We start from the raw sequence: 14,361 nt of genomic DNA on the forward strand, positions 1-14,361 counted from the left end.
TTTGTTAATTAGATTATTAGGCTGCAAACTGGTTTTTTTTTTAAAATGTGTTTGCTAGAAATGGAAACTTAACCTATCCATGCCCACTGTATTCATGAGTGTTTAGTTGCGTGGAGAGCATGGTGGAAGGGGAGAAGCCAGCAGCAATTCCTTTGAAGATCTTCAGCAGAATTTCCTGCACAAAACATTATGCAAAACTGTAAATAAACAAACAAACAAATCACTAAGCAAAAAAGATTTATGAAACTAGTGAAGTTTTTCAGGCAGTTGTGTCACAGTCCTGTCCACAGGAAGTCATTGGACCATAGAGTTGGAGGAGTCTTGTAGGCCATCTATCCCAAATCTTTTCTTAGTGTAGGAAATCCAGAGCTAGAGCATTCTCATGAGATATCTGCCTCCCCCCTTTGCTTGAAGACCTCCTGCAAGGAAGACTCTACTTGGTTTCATAGTTAAGCTGCTCTTGCCATCAAAAAGTTTATCTGAATGTTCCACTGCAAGCTTTCCTCCTGGAACTTAAATGTGTTAGAAGTAGCTCTGCCCTCTTATTGTATCCTGTTTTCTGAAACGAAAATACGGGGAAGTCAGGAAAGAGAACAAATAGGAATTTCTATTCATCCTTCTTTTTGATAAAGGCGTAATTGCAAGATTCTATGACCTTTGGTTAAACTTGGACCATAACCTAGATACAAGTATGAGAAAATGGGTGTGAGATTTGGACCAGGACATAATGGAACTGGATTTAGGATAACTTCCGTTCTAATTTAATTGCAACAGAGCTAAAGGAGAACTATTTTAAAACTCTATTGATGGTACTTAATGCCTTATAAAATGAATTTAATATATATGCTAGGATTGGGTAAATGTTAGAGATGTGGATTAAAGAAAGCAGGTTACATACATATCTTTTGGAATTGTTCTCAAATGAAAATATTCTGGAAATCCAGACTAATATTTCTGATATTTTAGGATATCATATACCCTTGGAGCCTAAAATAGTTCTACTTAGTCATCTAAAAGATGTTATTCCTGAAAATTAGCAAGACATTGTGTTCAACCTTATAACTGCTGCTAATACTATAATTGCTAAACATTGAGAAGAAAGCATATATTCTGCTTTCTTTGTTTTTTTAATAAATATTTTTATTTTGCAATAACGTAGAAACAGACAAAAACAAAAGAAAAAGAAAAAGAAAAATGAACATACATAAAAAGAAAAGAAAATAAGTAGAAAAACATATATATACAGCATATATTTTTACAATTTGTCAAGCTATACTGATGCTCCGCCGAGCCTGTGACTTCCTTCCTTCTCTACAATGGTTTTATTTTGCATTTTCTATATTTCTTTTTTTTTAACCATCATTTTTTATTTTATTTAAACATTTCTAAGTTAGGTACATACAGCAGTAAAATTAATATATATACAGAAATAAAAACAAACATACAAATCTGTGTACCTTTCCAATAAACTTACATTTGTACAATCAAACTTTGGTTGTGTCATATTTATCTTTACTTCTCTTATAGCGTTCATCTTCTCCACTTGTTCTTTCGAACTGGACTTCCTCCTGTTTTCTTTCTTGGTTTTATTTATAATTTCACCGTTTTCGGTGCCATACTCTTTCTTGCCTGTCCATTTCCCTTTATATATATATATATATATATATATATATATATATATATATATATATGTGTGTGTGTTCTTTCTATTTATTCTCATCTGTGTTTAACACATAGTTTTACTTGTATTTTTTGTGGACAATGGCTTATAATTCTTTGTTGTATTTTAAATGTAATTCTACTAGTGTTTTTAATCATTTGACATAATCCTTCAAATATTTCCTAAACTTATTCCATTCTTTTCGGTACCTTTGTTCTTTTTGGTCTCTTAGACTTCCTGTCATTTTTGCCAACTCTAAATATTCTGTCATTTTCTCTCTCCACTCGTCTACACTTGGGACCTCTGGTGTCTTCCACTTTTGGGCTAAGACGATTCTCGCTGCCGTAGTAGCGTACATGAAGAGGTTTTGGTCTTCCTTCTTAATCTCCCTCCCCAGTATACCCAACAGCATTTCTTCAGGTTTCTTTGGGAAAGTGTAACACAATAATCTTTTTAATTCGTTGTAGATTAATTCCCAATAGATCTTTACCTTGTTGCACGTCCACCAAAGATGGTAGAAATCCCCATCTTTTATATTACATTTCCAACATTTCTTATTATTTGTTTTATATATTTTAGCCAGTTTGACGGGCGTAAGATGCCACCTGTACATCATTTTCATGATGTTTTCCTTCAATATTATACAGGCAGTGAACTTGATCTGGTGGTTCCACAACTTTTGCCATTGATCTATATTTATATTATGGCCCAGGTCCACTGCCCACTTAATCATACATTCTTTTGTCGCCTCGTCTTTCGTGTGCCATTCAAGTAAAAGATCGTACATTTTGGACAGTAGTTTCTCGTTACCTTCCACTAATTCTGATTGGAATTTAGATTTTTTGTTTTCAAATCCGTGGTTCTTCCTATCTTTCATGAACAGGGCATTAATTTGATGATACTGCAGCCATCCTATTCCTATTTCTTTTAGTTGTTCGTATGGCTTAATTCTCCAGCCTTCTTTCGAATCTATGAGGATATCATCATACCGTAACCAATTTGCCTCCATGTTTGTCTTTTTTATACTTAGGACCTCTGTTGGCGACAGCCACCTTGGAGTTTTCCTTTCTAGGAGATGTTTATTTCTAACCCAAACCTCATATAGTGGTTTCCTAATTACATGGGTTATAAACCCTTTATGTCCCATTTTTTTCTCATACCAAAGGTAACTGTGCCAACCGAACACGTTGTTAAACCCCTCGAGGTCCAGGAGGTCAGTATCTTTAAGTGTCACCCATTCTTTCAACCATGTAATACAGGATGCCTCATAATACATTTGGAGATCTGGTAGTGCGCTTTCCTACATTTACCCCTGTCCCTATTACCTTTTACTCTCCTCATAGTTCTTACGGTCAGAGATGTTTATGTTGATGGTTGCCGGCATTATGTAAGACCTGTCAGTGTTTTCAAATCTTTATAATACTTTTTTACATATTCGATAAATTTACTCCAATCCACCCAAAACCTTTGATCTTTTTGATCTCTTATCCTTGCGGTCAATTTTGCCAATTCCATATATTCTATTAATTTCATTCTCCATTCATTGATTGTTAGAACGTCTATTGATTTCCATTTCTGCGCTAACTTCATTCTAGCTGCTGTGGTAGCATATAGAAATTTGATTTTTGATTTTTTTGTTTATCTCTTTTCCAACCATACCCAGTAAAAATGCTTCCGGTCTTTTGGGAAACATATATTGTAATATTCTTTTAAATTCATTGTAAATTTGTTCCCAAAATCCCTTAACTATATCACATAGCCACCACAGATGATAAAAGTCTCCTCCTACTTTTTTACACTCCCAACATCTTTTATCCCTCATTCTACATATTTTTGATAGTCTTACTGATGTTAAGTGACAGCAATACATCATTTTCATGATGTTTTCCTTTAGGACCGTGTAGGCAGTAAATTTCATATTTTGATTCCATAATTTGGACCACTAATCAAATTCTATATTGTGCCCCAGGTTGATTGCCCATTTTATCATAGCCTCTTTCACCACCTCATCTTTTGTATTCCACTCTAATAAAAGATCAAAAACATATATTCTACTTTCTTTGAATTTGGTCCATAACAACGATGGGGTAAGCTGACATTATAAAAGAACACATATAAACCAGCCTAACAAGTTTATGGGGAAATTGGTAGTTTAAAAAAATGTTTTGGTACAAGTTCAATGATAATGTCAAACCTTATTCTGCTTTCAACCTGCTGTAACAGTATTTCTTCATGTTCTTTACCTTTGGTTTATTTTGTTTAGGAAGGAAGGAAGGAAGGAAGGAAGGAAGGAAGGAAGGAAGGAAGGAAGGAAGGAAGGAAGGAATAGCTCTGCTCTCTGAGGCAGCAGACTTGATTGACTATTTTTGTTGCCATTCTCTGAACCCATTCCCATGCATCATTCTTAAATGTGGTGCGCAGCACTCTAGATGAGCTCTGACTACTGTGGAATAAATAGAAGTATTATTGCTTCTGACTCACCTTCAGGTTTTGATCAACTGCAGTCTCAAGATCCTTTTTCTCAGGAACTCATTTAGATGGTTCGTGCAAGTCAACTGCTTAGAGAACCACCGGGTAGCTTATTGGGAGACCAGGGCCAGTGAAGAAATTGCCACTAACCCCAAACTTACCTCATTTCATGTTTCTTTTCATGAGTGTTGAAAACTGCTTCCTGCTTTCAGCTAATGTTGTGGGCAACGTGTTTATCCTGTTGTTTTTCTGAGGCGGCTGGTTCCAGTGTCACTTTCCTGCTGTTTAATCGGATTGCTGTTGTGTCCAACATGATTTTGTCAATTACATCACAAACGGCTATCTGACAGGATGATGTTAAGGATCAACCTGAAATGGAAAACGGGGTGCCTCAGGGTTTGGTCCTGAGCCTGGTGTTGTTCTGCAGCATCATTCATGACTTGCGCAAAAGGAAATTGATCAGCTGTTTTGAAACTGCATTCAATGGGCTGCAATATAAGAAATAAGAAAAGCAATAATTAAAAAACCAATTAAAAACCATACAGCATCTAGCACAGCAGACTATCATTGCTACAAGATGCTGGGTGGGGTGGGGGATTATTAAGTGATCTGCCAAGACACACAGTAATTTTCAAATGGTCTGTGGGATTATTATTATTTTTTTAGAACCACTGATCTAGCTGTTTTGGTAGACTAAACATGAGTTAGAAGTGCAATGCAGTGGCATAAAAGACTAATGCAGTTCTAGGTTGCCTCAACAGAAGTATACGTCAGATCACAAGAAATAATAATGCCATTCTGTTTCCTTTGCTGACCTGGAGCACTTTGTCTAGTTCTTGATGCCACAGTTTAAGAGGGTATCAACAAACATAAACATTTCCAGAGGGTTTGATGAAGATGTTGAGGGGCCTAGAGGAGACCAGACCCCATGGGAAAATGTTGACACTCAGGTATATTTGGCCTGGAGGAGATAAAGAGAAGATATGATAGGCACCTTTATGTTTTTGAACAGCTGTCCCCTTTCTGTTTCTGCTGCTCAAGAAGTAGGATGCAAACCAATGGGTTTAGACTAAACTTTAGGAAGAACTTCCTTCAGCAGAACAAACTGCCTGAGAAAGTGGTAAATTCTCCTTTGTCACCAATTTTTAAGCGGAGACTAAGTGACCACCTATGAAGGATGCTACATTTATTTTTAAAATTTGTAAACCACTTAATTGTTGAAATTTGCTGCATTGGCAGGGGGTCGGACCACATACCTTTGAAATCACTCCCAGCTTTATTATGATTCTATGTTTATGAACCAAAGATACATGCTTTGCCACAATTAAAGCCCCATCTGCACTGTTCATTTAAAGTACCATCATACTACTTTAAACTGTCATGGCTCTCCCTGCAAGAATCCTGGAAACTGTGGTTTTTTAAAAGGGAACTGAGACTTGTTAGGAGACCGCTTCCTTTCCCAGAGCTACAATCCCCACAGCACTTAAACAATTAATCCCTATTCCCAGGCAACTCTGGGAATTGTAACTCTGTGAGATGAATAGGGGGCTCCAAACAACAACCCTTAACAAGCTTTAGCAAACCACAGTTCTCAGGGTTATTTGTGGGAAGACATGTTTTAAGTGGCAGGATGCTATGTTCAATGTACAGTGTAACAGAGGCTTGAGTGACACTGAAAAGAAGCAAGAGAGAAAAGGACAGAATTACAGTGTTTCATAAGGTGAAATTTTGTTACAGTATTGGGGTGAATTTGTCCAGTGGCATTAATTCTGTCACTTTTGAGGTAAATACTGACATTAGAAACTCTTCAGAGCAATTATAGAAGGGACGGCCAAGTCGGTGGGCTAAATGAATAAGGTCTAGTACCTCTCTCATCTTGAAGCTGTTTTGCTTCAGCACTCGATCTTAGCCAAAAGGCGAAGAAGCAATTGTATAGTACGTTAATAATACCATCGGTTATTAATAATCATATATGTATTAGGACAATAATATTATTTATATAGCCAAATGTAACTGGTTATATTTAGTGTACTATACTGTTTCTTTCTTAATGTATTTTTTGTGCATTCATGTGTTCTTTCATCACTTCATTTTCTGCAACTGAAATTATTTAAATAAAATATTAATTTAAAAAGAAGAAGCTGTTTTGCTTCAGTTACAACTCTTGGAGGCAAGATAAATTTGAGAGGAAGAGAATCAGAGCATCTACAGCCCCAAGAAAGGTCCTGTCCTGAGGTGTGTTTAAATTTTGGGAAATTCAGAATGACTGCCACCATACAAAATGGCCGCCTTCTTTACTGCTCACTGGGGGTTGCCATTATGGTAAGCAGGAGTAGAGTATATATTAGAGAAACACACACTTTTATAGAGTGGGTGGTGTGGGGTTTGGCCATTCTTTGGGGATACATTTGTATTGGGGGAGAGAAAGGGTTAATAGGTTGACCAATAAGAAAGCCCGGAGGAGGAGCCTACCTGATTTTGAGGCTCAGCCCAGAGGTTTTGACAGTTATTTCGGGTTGGTTCTTTTTTTCGGGGGGGGGGAGGTAGAGGAGTCAGAGTGAGTTAGAGACAGGGACAAGACTGAGAGGGAATAGAGTCACAGCATTTCGAATATATTTTAAAACTTGTTTGTGTTTGAAATAAACCTTACTCTTCATTGTTAACTCTACCTGGCTAGGACTCAGTAGTTCACTGGGGAGCCCTGGGTTTCCCCCCACAAAATTGGTGGCAGCAGAAGAATAAAGTAGTGGTGTACAGGTCAATAGTCTGTGAAACAACCGGGGGCTCTGTACGAACGCCACAGGGTGGGTCATTTCTTCTCATTTGACTTGAAACTTGCAGTATTGAAAGCCCCTCCAAAGAAAAGACAGTGGTTAATGTAGGTTTGTTAAATAATGTACAGTAGTACCTCGGTTTATGAACACAATTGGTTCCAGAAGTCTGTTCATAAACTGAAGTGTTCATAAACTGAAGCGAACTTTCCCATTGAAAGTAATGGAAAGTGGATTAATCTTCCAGACGGTCCGTGGAGTACTTAACCTGAAGCGAACTTTACGATTGAAAGTAATGGAAAGTGGATTAATCCATTCACAACGGGTCCGCGGAGTACTCAACCTGAAGCGTACTTAACCCGAAGCATGGGTGTAATTGGTTCCGGAAGTCTGTTCATAAGCTGAAGCATTCATAAACTGAAGCGATCTTTCCCATTGAAAGTAATGGAAAGTGAATTAATCCATTCCAGATGGGTCCGCGGCGTTCATAAACTGAAAATTCGTAAACCGAGGTGTTCCTAAACCGAGGTTCCACTGTATGTAAAGTCACAGCGTACCTTTCAAAGTACAGTGGTACCTCGGGTTACAGACGCTTCAGGTTACAGACGTCCCTAATCCAGAAATAGCACCTCGGGTTAAGAACTTTGCTTCAGGATGAGAACAGAAATTATGTGGTGCCGGCGCGGCGGCAGCAGGAGGCCCCATTAGCTAAAGTGGTGCCTCAGGTTAAGAACAGTTTCAGGTTAAGAACGGACCTCCATAACAAATTAAGTTCTTCACCCAAGCCACCACTGGGACTATTTTTAAACCAGAAGCACCAAAACACTTTGGAAAGTTTAAAAATAAGCAATGATGTTTTATAGCAGACCCAAAGATTTAAAACGTGTCCCAATGTCCCATGCTGTCTTGTGTGTGGGGGTCGGGGAGAATCAGAGTCATAGAGTCAGAGATTTTAGAGTTGGAAAGGGACTTCAAGGTTCATCTAGCGACCCCCTGCAAGGATCTTTCATCCAACGTGGGGCTCAAACACATGACCCTGAGAGAATCTCATGTTCTACCAACTGAGCTATCCCAACTGCAGCTTTACTCCTAAGTAAATGTGCTGACGAATCAGCAACATGATTTGGTGGAGCAAAGTTGGCAATAAGCATGGGCGGGATTTCTTGAAACTCTTTCCCCTTGAATCACTAGGTCGTTCTCATGATTGCTTTTTATTATTATTATTGAATCACCATTTCTCGACAGTCCTTGACTACAACCCTCCATCATTAAATCGTTGCTCTTGCAATCTTTCAACTGCATTCGTTGTCAACAGAAAATAAAACAGAAAGCGAAATGCTTTAGAAAAGGGACATCTTTTTAAAATGTGCAAAATTTTCTAAAGAAGTGCATTGAAGTCGGGTTTGTTTTTTGCCACAGAACTGGCCCACTTCCAAGCAGCAGTTATCACAGTAGGAAAGACGATAACTTGTACTTTAATAACATCTCTGCTGGCATGATAAATGGATCTGTGATTGGACCAATTGGGATTTCATGGTCTGAAGCTTTATGAATTTGTCAGTTCTGTTCAATTGTTTCCAGCAAAGTGACTCGATCATATTGTTCATGTTATTTGGAGGGGGGAGGGTGGGCTGGGGGGAGAGAATCTAAAATTAGATTGTGTACAGACTCTGGGCAATTGGTCCTTGTCCAGAATCATTTTCCTATCTGTTGATAGATTCATGTGGTAATAGTCGCAAACTCATTTGCGGCTAGTCACAGCCCATTAACCATCTGTTCCCCTATTAAGCAACCTTCTTTATATAATGTAAGTATTTAATTTTAATAAACTTTATCTACTACGCATTTATCTTAGACATAATAAGGAACTATTGAGAGCATGGCCAATGGGCCATGTAAAAACCATCATATTTTTGATAGAATAGCTTCTGTGTAAGGCAAGGGAAAAAATTACCCCAAGAGTAGTTCTCAAATAGCTTTAAGAAAAAAATAGTATTTTCTTAACGTCAGCATGAACAAAAGGGGGGGGGGGAAGCCACATTATGAGATAATTAATGCTTAAATGCAGAATGGGACTGGAGAAGCCTTGCTTTTTGCTATGAAGTTCAGCACAGTGATCAATTTAGATTGCATTTCAGAGACACCAAATCTCACATCTTCTTGGCAGTACTTAGTGATGGCTATTCCACCACCCACAAGAGCTTTGTCAGCCGGTCTTATGAATTGTACACCATCCAGCCATAGCAGATACTGCAGCGCTATAGTTAAACATTATAAAGTGACTTGAAATCAATTGGAAGCCTAGTTTCATACAGATATCATCCAAATTCACAGCATAGCTCTTCATGTGGGTGTATTAGCCAAAGAAGGAAGAAGAAAAGATTTTGACTTTTGTATATCTACACAGTTTTGGACGTGATGAGGTTTTTGCCATTAAGCACCTAGGTTCAGCTACCCTGCTAGTGTATGTTATTATTAATAATACTACTAATAATGATGGTAAATATAATTGCAGCATTTTTCCTCTCGTAGGAGGGCCAGCAGTAGGGAACTCCTGCGCAGAGTATCATAAAGAGGAGTGGGAGGAAAGAATGGGATGTTTTACTGTATTATATTATTGTTTCCAAATGTACATGAAGTTGTAATACAAGCAAAAGCAAAACTCCCAGAAAGGCCACTGTTTCAAGGAGCTTATGTCTAATTCAACTTAATTTTGGCAGATGGATAGAAATATTATTAGTAGCAAAAGTATTGGTATTATTATAATATTTATATTTATACCCCTCCTTTTTCCCCTGACAAGGATTCAAGATGGCTTACAAGATGGCTTACCATTAGGTCCAGTCGTGACCGACTCTGGGGTTGCGCGCTCATCTCGCATTATTGGCCGAGGGAGCCGGCGTACAGCTTCCAGGTCATGTGGCCAGCATGACAAAGCCGCTTCTGGCAAACCAGAGCAGCACATGGAAACGCCGTTTACCTTCCCGCTGTAGCGGTTCCTATTTATCTACTTGCATTTTGACATGCTTTCAAACTTCTAGGTTGGCAGGAGCTGGGACCAAGCAACGGGAGCTCACCCCGTCACAGGGATTCGAACCACCGACCTTCTGATCAGCAAGCCCTAGGCTCAGTGGTTTAGACCACAGCACTCTCTCTCTCTCTCTCTCTCTCTCTCTCTCTCTCTCTCTCTCTCTCACACACACACACACACACACACACACACACACACACACACACACACAAATCTATTAAAAAGAGACAGATAATTACAAGTAACAAATAGTACAGAACCAGCCCTTTCAATAAAAGCAGTCAGTTCCCAGAAGCCTGTTGGACAAGAAGGCTTCACCTGCCAATGGAAGGACAACAAGGAAGGAGCCAGTCTGGCTTCTCTAGGGAGGGAGTTCCAAAGTTGTCTGGGAGCAGCCACCACCAAGAAGGCCCTCTCCTGTTTCCCTACCCAATGGAATTGTGAAGGTGGTGGGAATGTGGGAAGGGCCACTTCTGAAGTTCTCAGAACCTAGGCAGGTTTTTATGACGGAATATGGTATTTCAGATAAACCATATTCCCACCAGTGAGGTGGGTCAGGCCAAGAAATGATGGCTAGCTGGATGTCAACCAGGGAGCGTCATAACTAAAAGAGGCTTATACTGAGTCTCTACTTCAGCATGGATGTATCGTGCATGCACACCACTCTGGCTCTTATTTGTCAGAATCAACTGTTGAGAACTCTCTCTTTCAATGTGCCAGTCACTTCGCTGTGGCATAATCCCATGTGCGTGGATGGGGTGTCAGGAGAGGAGTGCAGTGGTACCTTGGTTCTCAAACGACTTGGTACACAGACAACTTGGAACCCGAACACTGCAAACCTGGAAGTAAGTGTTCTGGTTTGCGAACTTTTTTCAGAAGTCGAACGTGCTATGTTTTGAGTATTACACTTCCAATTTGAGTGCCACACTTCTGTTTTGAGTGCCACACTTCTGTTTTGAGTGTTACGCTTTTGTTTTGAGTGTTATGTTTTTGCTATTTCTTTTGCGTTTTTGTTTTTGCAGCTCTTTTTTGTTTTGTTTTTGTGTGGAACCCAGTTCGGCTATGGATTGATTGTGTGACTGCAGTACATTGTTTATTCCTTTCATTTGGCCTCGTTAGATTGCCTTTTTAGGGGTTGTTTTTAAAACTCTGGAACAGATTAATCCATTTTCCATTACTTTCTATGGGAAAGTGTGCCTTGGTTTTGGAACGCTTTGGTTTTGGAACGGACTTCTGGAACTGATTAAGTTTGAGAACCAAGGTACCACTGTAGTACCTCTGGTGGCTAAACATGCTTCTTCTCAGGTGGCTTGTCTACCTTTGGTCCGCACCCTGCATTCAGCACCCAGACAGGTGTGCCCACTCTAGGGGACTCAGTGGCACATGATGCATGAACATGATGTTGCGTGTGGTGCGCAGTGCAGCTTCAGTGGCTGGCTTCTCCAGAGTGCTTGGCCTTCTCCAGAAGAAGTGGCATCATGACACATATGTCACACATGCAAGACATGTGACAGGCCCCCTCAATCTTGGGAGCAGCCTGGCAGCTCTGCTCCCAGAAGCTGTCAACATGTGACAAAGGCCACATTCTGGGAACGTCTTTGACTGGCGAGGGAAGCCAATGGGTCTCAAATCCTTGGTGAGCTGGGGACTTCCCGTGCATGCAAAGACACGCTCTGGTGGATTGAGCAAACAGGACCAATCGTGGGTCCAATAAGAAAGAAGCAAGATTCTGCATTTGCTGTAGAGCAGGCATCCCCAAACTGCGGCCCTTCAGATGTTTTCGCCTACAACTCCCATGATCCCTAGCTAACAGGACCAGTGGTCAGGGAAGATGGGAATTGTGGTCCAAAAACATCTGGAGGGCCGCAGTTTGGGGGTGCCTGCTGTAGAGGGAAGTGAGGGGCAGGTGAGGCTCGTTCACCTGGGAAGATAGCCCATCTAGGAGAAGGAAAACTCTGATCCCAAATCCTCCACTGCCTTGCAGGACATCTTTGGGAGAAGAAAAGGCTCGGCAGTAAACCCTACACAAATCCAGAATGGAGTCCCTAAGACGGTTGGATGGCACCTTGTACGTCTTCTTTTGGCCAAGCTGGCACCAAATGTATTGCTCTGCTTACCTTTGGACCACATCAGAGAGGCCAAGAGGGTGGTCTTGTCATTTGGGCAGCCCAGGACCTCCATACACACTGTACAGGCCTGTGCCCCAGGGAGGTCACCGAAGTGATTTGACTTTGCCCCTAGAGGTGCACTCCATTGTCTCTTGAGATAGACAGATGCCAACAACAACAGTCCCATGGGTTTGCAACAAAGTCAATTGCTATTCAGTCACCGTTAGGTTGAAAATATCCACATGACAGGGCCCACCAGTGGTCCTTTGCCCCTACCCACCTAGTGGCATGGGTGCTGCTTCCCTGTAGAGGGATCCCTGACACTGCTGTGCTGAGTGCTGTCAGAAAGAAGGGGATTCTTAGGTGCAATGTTTGGGATTCACTGAGGCAGCATTGACTGCGGCAAAAAAAATATTACTTCCCAGTGCTGCAGGTCTTCTTCAAATCGGACACATAATGGCAAAACAGATGATTTTCATAGACGATGGGGTTATTTTATCAGTTAAAGCATGTTGTCTTTCTCCTGAAGGTTAGCAAGAAGTATTTCGTGGGAGTTGCCATAGGAACCTTGCACACACAAAACTGAATGTAAAAAAGAAATTTTATGGTGAGCTGAAAGGAACGGCAGATGAAGGAAGGGAGGTTACAAACCCTCTCTGTAAATCATTTACAGAACATTTAAAATGGGGCAATAAAACTGACAGACTTTTTTTCTTTTGATCTTGGGCCTTCTGTTGAGCAAAATGTTCAAGATAGATTTGACCTTGTGTTAACAACGAGTTACTTCTCACAAAACTTTTACAAAATCTGTGTGTCTCTTGGCAATTATGAAAGGCATATATATAAACTGCCACTTTTCTTAGCAAAGCTACAGTAATTTTTTGCATATCTTATTGAGTCTGGTTATTTCTCTAGAAGGGAAACCAATGAATTACATTGCATAAAAATAACAGAGTCGGATGGTTTCTAAACATGTGCCCCCCCCCCAAAAAAAACCCAAAGGTCCATGGTGGTTCCATCCATTACTAATGTACATTTTGATGGAAAAAACCAGACTCAGCATAGGCACATAGCTCCTCTGCTTTTGACATAAGAAACTCTAGCCCTTGATGAATAGCTGTTCTCTCTCTTGCATCATGGCTATACCTCCATGGGTTGGTAGAGAGTCCTTTTTATGGGAGATTCTATTTAAAAACATGGAGTGATTTAACTCTTGGGTTTTGACTGCTCTAAGTAAGGGTTTCCCAAACTACGGCCTGGGGGCCGGATGCGGCCCAATTGCCTTCTAAATCTGGCCTGCGGACGGTCCGGGAATCAGCATGTTTTTACATGAGTAGAATGTGTCCTTTTATTTAAAATGCATCTCTGGGTTATTTGTGGGGCCTGCCTGGTGTTTTTACATGAGTAGAATGTGTCTTTTTATTTAAAATGCATCTCTGGGTTATTTGTGGGGCATAGGAATTCATTCATATATATTTTTCAAAATATAGTCCGGCCCCCCCACAAGGTCTGAGGGACAGTGGACCGGCCCACAGCTGAAAAAGTTTGCTGACCCCTGCTCTAAGTAGTAACGGACCAGCCTTTGCTTTCTCATGAGATCCCCCATGCTTTTATCCTTTGTACGCACCAGGTTAATTTATTCTAGCCCTCCATATGCTAATCAGCTCCTGATGTGGCAATGAGGAGAAGCAAAACATGAATCTTTTAGCATGCAGATGGGTTTCACTCAGACATCTTTTGGAGTAAGTGTGGGCTGGGAGCATGGCTACGACTCCTGCCAACAGCAAAGCAAGGTTCAAAATGATCTGGTTACAGGTTGCTTATCCACAAACATCCCCACGGAACCTATAAACATTTTTTTCTGCCCCTTAGTTTGCTAGTCGTAAAATAACCAGGGAGCGTAACTTTGCCAGTGTTGCTTGCACTGCCTGGAAACACTATCAATCTGCAGCAAAGCAGCTTCAGGGAGAGAGAGAGAGAGAGAGAGAGAGAGAGAGAGAGAGAGAGAGAGAGAATATTCTGCAGACTGGATCATTTCAACATATCCGGGAACTTTTGCTATGTTCCCTAATGGTCCCTCTCTCTTGTGCGGAGAGAAGTGTTATCTGTATAGAAATGGCTCTTTCAGAGCTGATTCTCCCTAAAATTCATAGAATTTTAGAGTTGGGAGCACAGGAGTCATCTAGTCCAACCCCCTGCAATGCAGGAATCTTTTTGCCCAACGTGGGTTTCAAACCCACAACCCTAAGATTAAGAGTCTCACATGCTACAGACTAAGCCAGGCATCCCCAAACTGCGGCCCTCCAGATGATTTGGCCTACA

Source organism: Zootoca vivipara, chromosome 13 (genome assembly GCF_963506605.1).
Source record: "Zootoca vivipara chromosome 13, rZooViv1.1, whole genome shotgun sequence".
NCBI lineage: Eukaryota > Metazoa > Chordata > Lepidosauria > Squamata > Lacertidae > Zootoca > Zootoca vivipara.